The sequence below is a fragment of the Fukomys damarensis genome, unplaced genomic scaffold (assembly GCF_012274545.1).
Source record: "Fukomys damarensis isolate Sample0158 unplaced genomic scaffold, DMR_v1.0_HiC HiC_scaffold_24, whole genome shotgun sequence".
NCBI classification, from domain to species: Eukaryota; Metazoa; Chordata; class Mammalia; order Rodentia; family Bathyergidae; genus Fukomys; species Fukomys damarensis.
In genome coordinates, this window is record NW_022900936.1 from 5,618,563 (window position 1) to 5,626,548 (window position 7,986).

Here is a 7,986-nt window from a genome sequence, read left to right on the forward strand (position 1 = left end):
ATATATATATGTTAATCTGCAAAATTCCTTTTGCTATAGAATGGGTCTGAATTGCAGGGTCCAATCACCCTACAGTGAAGAGGTCATCTAGGGTACATACAAGTGAACATGAATCTTGAGGACCACTTTGAAATTGAGCCTAGCAACACCATGGGAGTTCTGCCTATCTTTCAGACATTTCTAGAGTCCTCTGGCGATCAAGTGTTCTTGAAATGTACACTGTCAGAAAAGCCAGCTGCAACTCAACAGCATAAGGCCCATGTCCCAAGCCTCCCTCTCTGACGGGGATGTGGTCCTCAATAAACAAATCCGAGAGTTCAGTTATGATCAGTCCCAAGATGCTTAGGTCAGAAATGGAAGGGTGAATGCTAAATTTTCATCAGTAGCTCTATGGTCTTTGCTTTCGATCCTTAGCTAACAACAACACATGCCAAGTTAAGGCTACATAGAGACAAATTGACACACTTTTCTGACTCATCATTACAATTTCAGCAGCCACGATGAAAACAGCTCTTGCCTGCCAGATTCATCCACCAAGCCATTTCTGGCCATGGACCCAAATGTCTGAAACTGTGAGCCTAAACTTGTACTAAGTAAACTCATTTTTCGCACACATTTTTTTTTTTTACAAACTGTTATTCAGTTAAAGTAAGCCGTATTGATGGTGACCAGTTAATTACAGACTTGTAGAGGAAGCATGGTCTATGTAGGAACTTTATGAAAAAATAAATGAATTTCTCATGTTTTGTAGCAACACAGCATGTTGTCTAAAGAATATAGAAATAGTAGCTAGAATTTCATTCTGAGATGACTTAAAGTAGTTCAGAGGTTTTCATAAGGCTAGTATTGGTTGAATCAGCATGACTACAGGGATAATGGAAAGACCACTGCCCATGTAGAAAGGAGAACAGGGTTAAACCCCAGCCTCTACCTCGAAATGTCTCATTCTTACTGTTTTGGTCATTTTCCTCATCAATGAGACACAGTACCCAACATCCACAATTTAAAAGAGGAGGGTTTATTTAGGCTCACAGTTTCCGATGTTTCAGTCTGTGATCAGCCAGCTCAAAGGCACAAATGGTCTGGAAGAAGAATCTGGCAGGTGAGAGCTGCTTTCATCATGGCTGCTGAAAAACAGAGTGAAGGAAGAGCCAGGAAGGGAGATAAACCCTTTCAGACCACATCCCCAGTCACACACCTCTTCCACCCAGGCCCCACCTCCTAACATCAAATCAGCTATCAGCCGCCATGATTCGGTCACCTTCCAAAGTTGCACCTATGAGCATGAGAGGCCTCTGGAGGACTGAACACAGCTCCAGATACCACTGAGCTGAGAAGAATGTCAGTTATATAACAAAGTCAGGATCCCCAAGAACAGACTACAGTGATGATCTAGATGAAGTTGTTGAGACCTCCTTCCAGTCCAGAGTACCTGGGAGGCTGACTGGGCCGCAGCAAACCCGAAGAAGACTTCAGGATCTTGGGTCTTACAGCAATGACACGTAGAACAGCTCATACCAGATGAGTTGTGTGAGTCAGACCCTGCACATGCCTTATTTCAGTTCTTCCGCTGTCTCCAGGATACAATTAAAAGACCTTACAGGTAAACAATTTACCTGGCTCTCATAAGAGATAGAACTAAGACTCCAGACTCAGGACTACCAGATTCAGTACTAACTCCAACCTCACCTCTTACTCTCAAGCTATTTTGCTTTATGCAGACAGAAAATATAATGGGGGGTGGTGATGAGATTTCTAATTCTGTATTTTATAAAGCAGATCGAGAGCAGAGCATAGCGCATATGCCTGCAATCCCAGCACTCTGAAGTCAGAGGATCAATGCAAGCTCAAGGCCAGCCTGGGCTACATAGTGACACAATGAGACCCTGTCTCAGAAAGATGAGGTGGGGGAAAGGGGAATGCATTTATTCTACATTAAATAGACTCCACTACCAGTTCTGAGCCCCTATTTGAAGAGTGACAGAAGCCAGCTTGTACAAGTTCAGAGGTGGGAGGCCCACGGAGGGAGGGTTCAGTGTCCGCCTGGAGCAGGACTGCATGTATGGCCCACTGAGTCAGGACCGGCGCAGTGCATGATGGTGGGCAGCTGTGCTCCTGAATGAACATGTAGAAAGGTGGTGCCTGGACTAGGGGTAAGCTTGGAGAGGATTCCCATTGGCCCAAGTCATGTGGAAACACTTTAGCAGTTGGAAAAACTCTATAAACGTTCTGGACAACTTTCGTCCAGGAATTCCCAGGCGCAGAGAACGACCGTGTGACTCTGCTGGGTGTTCAGCAGCACATGGACTATCTGGTTGTTCCAGTTTCCCCAGCATTAAGCAACGTGGAGTCTGCAAAATGTCCCAATGCCTGAGATGAATGCTGGCACAGTGGTTTCATGGGGGACCATTGCCACTTAGTCCTGAGGGGCAGGCACACATTAGGGTTTGGACATCACAGGCATTGGAATCCTCCAAAATTCATTTGTGGTGTGGCTTCATTTCTAGACTGACTTGAGCCCCGTCTGCTTAGGGAAGAAAAATGCCTCCTCTCTGCTGAGCAGGTCCCAAGTGAATGGGGAAAAGTAGCTGCCTGGTGAGTCTGCTGAGCATATTCTTGCTTCAGAGGAAGCCGCTCGCCTATGGCGCACTTGTATGAAGGCACACTTTGTGAGGCTTGTTGGTCACAGCCTGCTTGGCATTAGACATGGCTCAGCCGAGAGCATCTGCCCGCCTTGGGGACCCTAACCCAACTCCAGATCAACCATTTCCACCTCCAAGGAGGCAGAGAAGGCTGGGAGCCCAGACTGTCTTTCTGTCTAAACTCACAAGAGACAGAGTACGGAAAGGGTGGGGGTGTAGGCTGAATGTGTAAGAAAGAACACAGGCCGTGAGTTAGGAAACCATTTGTAAAGAATCTGGACTAGAAAGCCAGAATATTTTAAGACGTTCCTTTATGTTTTCTAAATTCTCTTGTTATTTTTGTTTTCTTGTTTTTACTTGGCAGGAATATAACAAATTCTGTGTGAAAGGTTGGAAGTTAGCCGATGGGTTACTTCCTCACTTTTTCTCTGTTCTGGTGAAGGGAAAAAAAAGGCTGGACGCTTGGGCCCTAGCTTCAAACTGGCCTCAGGACAGGGAGCAGGACACTGGCCAGAGGGAGAGGGTGGATTCCAGTATAAATAATTGTGACAGCAGGTTTCGGGTCAGAAAGAGACTCACAATGGCAATCATTTTCTCTTCCGAACAATACTACTCCTCACTATTTTTTGCCATATTAGTAACAGCTTAGAGACAAGCTACGTGTAAACATGTTTTTAATTTGTACAATAACCCTTCAAGGTATTTTGTCACCATCGTGTGGATGTGAAATGGAAGTCTGAGAGGTTAATGATGTTGCAGATCACCTCAAGTTGTGAGGAAATCTTACAACTCTCAGGACTCGAAATTCTGTCCTCCCTAGGCCGTCACTAGACGGCCTCCCTACAGCTCAGGTTCAGCTTGCGCTCTGCATCTCGGTCCAGGGACGGAAGCTCGGTGGTAGTTGGCAAACAGGAAGCAGACCACAGCTCTCCCATTTCCCTGTCCCACACTTCATTTGGAGTGTGGCTTGCGGGCCTTTGTGGCAGACCCAAGGCTTCTTGAATGCGGAACGCAGAGGATGTACTGAAAGTGCTCTTCCAGGAAGAGGCCTCGCTTCTAGACTGTGGTCTAGGAGAAGCCAGAGAGACTCCTCCAGAGGCCTAGAGGCAGCTGTCTTCATCAGCTTGTCTGCTTGTTGGCAAAGATGGAGGCCCTCTCAAGACCAGCAGGCGTTGACTGTTTCCTTTCTCACATTTGGAATCACCTCAGAAGTCAAGTAGATAAATATATAAATACATTTTTCAAGGAAGAACACGGTTTAAGGCTGAAAAACTGGGCTTCAATCCTTAACCCTTTCACCGATACAGTTGCACAGGCATAGCAACTGGACAGAAACGAGGTGAGAAGCAAAACGAACTAGTTTCCAGCAGGGTAGTTCCACTTTTTCCTGTTGGAGAGACAGGAAATGATGGGGTATAGAACAAGAATGACAGCGGCCAGGCCCCTCCCCATGGAAACCAAGCTACTGAGGAATAATCGTTCCTACTCCTGATAGGCCTAGTAGCAGATTAGTCAGTTCCACAGTTCTTATAAGAAAACCCTGCTTGTATTGTCCACGGCTCTGCCCATTTGTTTCTGTATGGCTCAGGGCATTTAAGAGTGGAATTATGCAGTGATCACTGGGCTCTAAACCAGCGCTGTTAGGTTATGCTCATGTTAAGCGGCCTTCCACTTATTAAGAAAAACAAAAGCAACAAGGCATCAGTATCATTCTCTGGATGAAGGCAGAGGGTTTGTTATGATAGTTTATCCAAGTGCACGTGGCTGTTCAGCATCAGGGTCAGATTTGAATCAATGTCTGTCTGACTCCATCCCAAGCCACTATGATCTTTCAAAGAAAGGCCTAACAAGTGTAAAAGTAGTAGGATGGACAACTATTCCACAATGGGCAAACAGATGGAATTCATACGATGGCAGGGCAGGAAAGGCAAGGAGAAACTGCTGGAGGGAGGCAGGTGGAGGAGGCTGCATTATAAGTTTGAGATGTTCAACAGAGGGAGAGCACGGGGGGCAAGAGAAGGAACGTGAGCCAAGGTCTCAGTGCAAGTTCATGGTAGAGAAGCCCACGGAAGGACTTGTGCCCTCAGGCAGGTAAAGAAGTGGTGCAAGGTGAAGCCAAATGACTCCAGAGTCTCAGCTTCAGCTGAGCAAAGGCTATGTTTTAAGGTCAAGTGTTCTTGGAAATTGAAACACTGCTGTTGTGTGGAGAAGCCCACATTGGTGTGCTCTGACCAACTGTTTGGCGCTCTTGAACCTGCCTGAATCTCCCTTCTCAGCTCCTCAAATCAACTCATACTTTTTGTCTCATAGTGGGTCAGACTCTTGTAGAGTAGTTTTGGGAAACAAATTCTGTTAAGAATGAAAAAGAGGATGAACTACGGCGGCTGACACTTCTTAAAGACTTCAGTCTCCTGTGAATCTATTTCCATCTATTGGAAAATTAGATGAAATGGAAAAACTTATATAAAAAACAAAAAAGATCAAACTGATATAAAATTGGATAATCTTACATGTACTAAAATAATAAAGAATATACAAATAATTAAAAATTACATAAAATTATATATTATAATTTAAATTATATATAAAGAATTAAAAGAGTAATAATATAGGTACTAAAGAAATCAAATTAGCAGTCAAAACTCTTCCTATAAAGGAATCTATAAATCAGATGGTTTTATCAGTGAGGCTGATCAAATATCCATGGCCCAGATTCACTCCAAAAATAGAGAACATAGAAAGAAAAAAACTTCCCAATATAATTTGTGAGACTAACGTGGCTTTAACGTCAAAGAACAAGAACAGCACAAAAAAGGCCAACCACGCTTATGAATGCAAGATGCAAAGACACTAAACAAAATATAACCCAAGAGAATTCAACCATTAATAAAAAAGAAATTCCACCACTATTGTGTAAGTTTACCAAAGCTGGATTATTAATATTGGAACCTCAATTAATTTAACATCGGTCCGGGGATTTGGCTCAGTGGTTCCGCCACCTGCCTTGCAAGCACAAGGACCCAAGTTCGATCCCTGGTACCAAAAAAAAAAAAAAAAAAAAAAAAAAAAAAAAAAAAAAAAAGTTCAATCTCGTACACCCCCAAAAAAAAAAAAAAAAAAAAAAAAAAAAAAAAAAAAAAAGAGTTAACACCAAGATAGTAACATTAAAGCAGAAAACTATGTACCTTAATAGACATAGAAAATATAATCAAACATCTATGTTATTAGCAATCACCAAATTAAGAGCAGAATGTGACTTTTTAAACCTAATAACAATAAGGAAACATACAGTAGATGCTCACTTAAAAGTTTAAAAGTAAAAGTATTCTTCTTAAAATTAAGAATGAGACAAAGAGGAGCACTATATCACTTCTACTCAGTAGAAGTGATTTCAGAGGTTCTCCTCAGAGCACCAGAGCAGGAGAAAGACATAAAATTATAACTATGGGAAAGAAACAAATCTTTCAAAATTCACAGAAAATGTAGATATCCGTATAACATAAAAACTAATCTTTAGCTTAACTTTTTACTTTTGTTTAAGAGTTACAGAAAAGTTATTGGAGTAAGTTCAGGGAGCTAATCTTACTATAAAGTTATAGCAATGAAGAATAACAGTGTGGATGACTCAGAAGAGACAGACTGATGGAACAGAAGAGAACTGACAAACAAATCTAACAAATACGGTCACCATTTTACACACCCTATATAATCAGAAATGGCACTGAAAACCAGGGTAGAAAGAGAAGGCTCTTCGTAAATGGACCTAAGCCATCAGAAATCTATATGGGAACAAACATTTAATTAGAATCCAAAGTACCAAAAAAATAGCTCACCTTTCCAGAGTGAGAACATGAGGGACAATGAAGGCACAAAGAATGCTTGAGCTTCTGCTAATTAAGGACAGTGAATTCAAACCAAATCGAGAGCCATTTTGCACCTGTTCAACCCAGAAAAAAAAAAAAACCGTCCTGGGTGAGCCATTCTTCCAGCCCTAGTCCAGTCTTCAAACTTGACCTCACGGACCTCAAACTTGGGTCTATATCCTAACTGCAATCTCCCTCAGGCCACACCTGATGCTGTTGCCCACAAGCAGCATTTTTTTTCTTCTGCAGTTTGGCTCCTGATGTCCTTCACCTGATTGGACAAGGCCTGCCCATCCATCCAGATTTCAAAAAATAATTGCTTCTGCTTACAGCGAACTGACTGCAGAAGCTAAGCACATATAGGAAAATAGCTTCAGAGCAACACGGAGGCTCCCGCCTGGACAACTGCCAGAAGAGCAGAAAAATGACCTCTACTGGCTACAAGTCCCTCTCAAGACTGAGTTCCCACAAGTCTTTACAAAGCTGTGAAACGCAATAGCCAATCAGGTCCCATCTGCTCATCGTAGAAACTGCTTGTGGAAAGGTAGGATTCAGCCTTGGCTGGCTGGTGAGGAACGGGGGCTCCCACACAGGAGCCGGAGATCCTGGAGTTGGGCTGGAGACAGGCCCTGCCCCTTCTTCCTGCAACTGGATCCCAGCTCCTTCTTAACTGCCCTAGGAGCAGGACGGTGTCAGTCTCCTATGGTTGATTTCCAGGCCCGGCCACAGAGCCCCCAGGTCCAGCAGGGGGCGCTGGTGCCCACAACCTCAAGAGTTTTCCCCACATAGGCTGCAGGTGCAAGTGCGTGTGCGTGATCAGGAGCACAAGTCCTCGCTTCAGTAGCCTCTGCAGTCCAGCCATGCTAACAAGGAAAGGGCAAACAAGGGAGGCAAAAGCACCAGCAGGTGCCTCGTAGGGAAGTCAGGGGGAGCAGCTGCATGGCTAATGCGTTTACTGTTCTCATCCAGCGACCCTGTGAGATCATGAAGTGTCCCCGTCGCCCTGTGCCTGAAGGGAAGGCAGCGCTAACTGGCAGCAGGGCTCTTCCGGACATGCGCAGAGCGGCTTCCGGTGGAGCAGGCGGAGTCACGTGATACGAAGTGGGGCCTGCATCTCTGACCTTACACGGGGTTCCTGGGCCTCAGCATTACTAGTATTTGGGGCTAGGTTGTTCTTGAGTTAGGCGCCTGAGCATTGCATTCCTGGTTCCCACACCTAGATCTGACAACCAAAACCATCCCCAGCCATTCCTGAAGCTCCTGTGCAGGCGAAAGTCACCGCGGTTAGGGATCACAGGCTTCCATCACGGGTCGCAGCCACTCTAGCAGAAAAAAAAAAGTTTTTTTTGTTCTTTTCCCAACAGTTCCTACAGGAGCCCCAACATTAAATCCCACTGTCTGACCCGGGTCACATGCTTTTCGTTGGCCCCAGCGTGGTGTGTTCCACCACGTGATTGGGCCCGGACTTCCTAGGGTTAGGG

General features: G+C 44.5%; 1 long non-coding RNA gene across 1 annotated transcript in view; it reads right to left on the minus strand.

The window, feature by feature from the left end:
- The window catches only part of LOC104870781, a 9,064-nt gene extending 1,525 nt beyond the window's left edge, over positions 1 to 7,539 (minus strand). Inside the window, exon 1 of the long non-coding RNA XR_782617.1 lies at positions 6,476 to 7,539. This is a non-coding gene — a long non-coding RNA (uncharacterized LOC104870781). The remainder of the gene's footprint in view (positions 1 to 6,475) is intronic.
- Positions 7,540 to 7,986: the final 447 nt, after the last annotated feature.